A 4,876-nucleotide genomic window follows, 5' to 3' on the forward strand; every position below is an offset into this window, starting at 1 on the left:
GTTTTAGCCACACCAAAAATGGCGCCGTTGTCGGGGATGGTGTTAACTTGATTTGATTTTCTTTAATTGTTTTTAGTTGTGTCTTTCTTTACCTTGGGGAAATCAAACTCCTCAAAGTTGTTCTAATTTTTTTCAAATTGTTTGATATTTTGCATGTCTAGGAGATCACAAGGTAACTTGTTACCCATTGATCTTGAAATTGAAAGGACCTTGACCAACAATAGAAGACTTGCTAGAAATACTTCAAGAGTTGTAGGTATTAGTGAGATTGTGGACACTCAAACAAATAACATTGAGTTTACCAACCCTTTTGCAAGAGAAGGAGAGGACAACCCAATACAAAACCCACCACAAAATCAACCCACAATGCCTAAATTCTCATCACATTCCGTACCAACCGAGGAGAACCTACCAAATGGTACTCCTACACCACAACATTTAACCGGTAATTTCATTGCCAAATCCGCATTCATACAATTAGTTGAGGGAAGTCAATTTGGAGGGATGCCTAGTGAAGACCCTCATTCTCATATGGAGACTTTTTGTGACTATTGTGATGCGATTTCTCAAACCGGAGTTACTCAAGACCAAATTCGATGGGTCTTATTTCCTTTTTCTTTAATTGGTACCGCAAAACAATGGTTGAAGATCCTAGACAAGGCTACTCTTGGTATTGATTTATGGAAGAAATTGGCACTTGCTTTCTACAAGAAATTCTATCCTCCGGAGAAGACTGATAGGTTGAGAGCCCAAATCACCGGGTTCAAACAAAGGGATGAGGAATCTTTGTATGAACCATGGGAGAGATTCAAGGGCATTTGTCGATCTTGTCCATACCATGGACTTAGCGAGTGGTTCCTTGTACAACAATTTTGGAATGGTCTATATGAAGACTCCCGAAACATTCTCAACATGGAATCCAATGGTATGTTCACCGAAGTTGATGACAATCAAACATGGAACAAAATTGAGGAAATGGCGGTCCATAACTCGCAATATAGTAGACCTCGGAAGGCTACTAGAAGAGGAAAGCATGAGGTAGACTTCATTACTCAATTAGGTGCTCAACTAAGCACCCACATTGATACCATTAATTTGAAGTTTGAGAAGGCCATGGCTAAACTTGAAGAGGCCTCCAAATCACCCAAGAAACATGTTAATGCCATGATGGCATCATCATCAATTCCAAGTGTAGTATGTAAGAATTGTGGAACTTTGGGACATGACCAAAGTGAATGTAGGAGAATAAGTGAATGCTTTCCGAGCATACAAAAGTGGCACCCCTTATTCCAACTATTACAATGAGAACACCAAATTCCACCCCAATCTTTCATACAAAAGTGAAAATGTTCAAAACCCTCAAGCATACACCCCACCTCCAATGAGAAACCAAGCTCAAAGACCCTTTTACAATAAAAACCAAAGTTATCAAAATCAACCTCCATACAATCAATCCAATGCCCAAGGTTTTGCTTTTCAAAAAGCGGTCCTCCAAATGCAAAAGAACCAACAAGAATTTTTCACTCAAATGCAAAAGGATAGCCAAGCAAAAGACATCACCATCAACAACATACTAGCTCACACAAAGATGTTTGTGTTGGGGCTGGTGTCCTTAACAGTTAGTGCAAGGACTTATAAATCTCTAAAAGGATCAAAGGGCATACTTTTGGTATTATTATCAGTTGGTCCACGTTTATCAATAATGGTTGGCTTGCTAGATAAGTTTGACGTTATTGTCATACAGATGGCGGTGATCAACTGGTCCCTAAAAGTCACACCTATAGGATACGTTTGAGAGATGTGACGGTATGAAAATACAGTCATATAGATGCCAAATTTGACTAACCAGTTAGTCTGAGTTATTTGACTAATAATTAGTCAAAATGTGATGTTGAGATATTTTATTTAATACGGATTAAATAATAATGGCTAAGACGAATTAAGCAGTTAATTCGTAAATTGAATATAAGCGTTTTATATTTAATTAAATGTATATTGAATATAATTATACAATATTGTCTTTGTCGGACATGTATTAATAATTCAACTAATCCGTATTATTAGTTGATGCTTTAATATCCGATAACCGATGACAGTTTATAATGAAACCGCGTCATATACATTTAGAATTTAACGAACCGGACCACGAGTTAAAACCAAGAGGAAGTGGAAGCCCACTTCCCCTTGTGGGTTTCGGTTTTGCCGAATGAGAGGGAACAAAAGGGAGAGTTTCTCCTCCCTTCTAACCTAATCATTTCATTTGTAAAAATTCTAGGGTTTTTGAGAAAGTGCCTCTCAAAAATTCGGATCTCTCATCCAACCAAAACTCACAAAACAATCCTCTCGATATTGCAAGGCAATTAGAGGATTCATTCTAGCACAAGGGCATTTCTCGGACAATCTTGGGTGCATCATTTAGGAGGAGGTCTACTTTGATCTCTCATTGCCTTATTGCACTAGGACCGAAGGTTATTCCTTGATCTTTATCGTTTCATTATGTTTTTCGTTTTATGACTATAAATTACATATAAAATTTGCGTTATAATCCTTCAAATTATGGGTTTTATACGGATATTACCCCACAGTTTGAAACCCAAATGTCTCAATTAGCATCTTCTAGTTCTCAAAGACAAAAGGGGCAATTACCACCTCAAGATAATCCCCCAAGACATGAATCGGTGAGTGCCATCCATTTGAGGTGTGGTACTAGGTATGAAGGGCCGAAGAGGCCCATTGATGAAGATGTTGTAAATGCTAGTGACAATGAAAGAGTTAAAAACTCTAAGAAAGAAGAAGGACCCGCCACCATTCAAGAAGTTTCAAAGAAGAAGAATGAAGAGAAGGCTAAGGAGAAAGAGCCTATTGTGATTAGACTTCCATTTCCAAGTCGTCAAGCTAAGCCTAAGTTTGATGAACAACTTGGCAAGTTCATGGAGACTGTGAAGAACTTGGAAGTCTCAATCCCATTCACCGAATTGATTAACCATGTTCCGGCCTATGCGAAATACATGAAAGACATTCTTACAAAGAAGAAATCCATCCGAAAGCTAGAGACTATTGCGTTTACTAAAGTGAGTAGTGCCATCCTACAAGGAAGTTCACCTCCAAAACTTAAGGATCCGGAAAATTTCTCTATTCCATGCACTATTGGCGACACTACAATCAACAAAGCTTTATGTGACCTTGGGGCAAGTGTGAGTGTCATGCCATACTCGGTGTGCAAAAGGCTAGGAACGGGAGAACTCAAGTGCACTAATATCACACTTCAAATGGTGGATCGATCAATAAAGACACGTTTAGGGGTATGGGAGGATGTGCCGGTAAGAATTGGCAAGTTCTTCATCCCGGTGGACTTTGTTATTGTTGACATGGAGGAAGACTCCAACATTCCTATCATTTTAGGAAGACCATTCTTACACACCGCGGGAGTGGTGATTGATGTGAAACATGGAGAGCTCACACTTAAAGTGGGAGATAAAACAATCACTTTTAACCTTGACAAGACAATGAGAGCTTCCCGCTTACATGAGCCATGTTTCATGATCGATCATTATAGCCGAGAAAGTGATAGGAAGAAGTTGGCATCTCAATGCAAAGGACAAGCTATGGGTAAAGAATCACCACCCATATGGGAGAAGAAAGTGGGTAATCTCCAAGAGGCTCCATCCAAAGAGCAAGAAAGTTTCAACAAGAATGAGAGCTTGAATAGCTCACCACCACTCATGACAAGAGAATAAGAAGGCCTCATTGGCCATAATGACAAGAAGGAAGAGGAGTTGTTCTCATCAACTCATGATACTATTGGGAAGCAAGCTAATGAAGTATGTGGTCTATGGGATGATGAATTCGAAGGGTTAGTCAATCCTTATATTGGCAATGCTATGACCGTGGATCAAGGCTTTGGTGACCATTTCCACTCAAGTCACCACAATGAAGAACAGCATGTGGAAAGGTCTATTGAAGATCTTTATAATGACAATGAACAAGCCTTCGACTACTTCTTCAAGGTGTTGACCAATATCAACAACACCTTGGCTATGCCCCCTTGACATCTCATACATGAATGAGAGTTTGGTGGAGTCCTCCCTAAACCACCATTTGTAAATATTCTAACCCCTTAACTTGCATTTTACTTATTGTATTTTTGTCAATTTTTGGATTTACCATTTTACTTTGATCAAGATTATTATTTTGAGAGAAAGTGAGGGAGGGACTTAAATGTTTCTTGATGTGTAGTGTTTTGACTTAGTGTGGGGATAGCAATTGCCTAGCCTGTCCAAGCCTTCGTAGTGCCCGCACAATGAAGACCAAAGTAACGAAGACGGAATGACTTGGGTTATGAAAGTACCCACGGGTGGAACTGAATCCGTGAGGTACAGGAGCAATCCGAGCATCTCAAGAAGAACTCGCTCGTCTTGGGTGAAAATCCGAGCGTCTTGACTAGAATATGCTCGTCTTGGCAGAGCTGGAATGGAAGAATATGCACTGGGTGAGAATCCGAGCGTCTCCTCAAGAATCCGCTCGTCTCAACCAAAAGACGCTAGTCTCAGAGAGAATTCGCTCGTCCTGGTTACACCAAAATTTGGGATTTCACTCTTACCTGGAATCCGAGCATCCTCAAAAGAATTCGCTCGTCTCCAGGCAGCAACCTACTCGTCTCCTCCTGAAGAGGCTCGTCTCAGCATGGGTTTCATTTCTTAAAACTGACTGAACTACAATCCGAGCGTCCCAGCCAGAAGACGCTCGTCTCCCCCTGCTAAAATTCAAAAACACGGAATTTAAATCCCCTTTTCCCATTTCATTTCCTTCATTCAAAACATAAACACACATTCAAAACCCTTAAAACCCTCAATTCCTCCATCCATAAAAATCAATT

The 4,876-nt window shown here is 40.0% G+C and overlaps 1 non-coding gene across 1 annotated transcript; it reads right to left on the minus strand.

Annotated features, from left to right (window-relative positions):
• Positions 1-738: 738 nt before the first annotated feature.
• Positions 739-845, minus strand: LOC141593265 (small nucleolar RNA R71). The gene has a single exon (XR_012521365.1). It is a non-coding gene; the product is annotated as a small nucleolar RNA R71 (small nucleolar RNA).
• Between the last annotated feature and the right edge of the window lie 4,031 nt (positions 846-4,876).

Source organism: Silene latifolia, chromosome 7, assembly GCF_048544455.1.
Source record: "Silene latifolia isolate original U9 population chromosome 7, ASM4854445v1, whole genome shotgun sequence".
Taxonomy (NCBI): Eukaryota; Viridiplantae; Streptophyta; class Magnoliopsida; order Caryophyllales; family Caryophyllaceae; genus Silene; species Silene latifolia.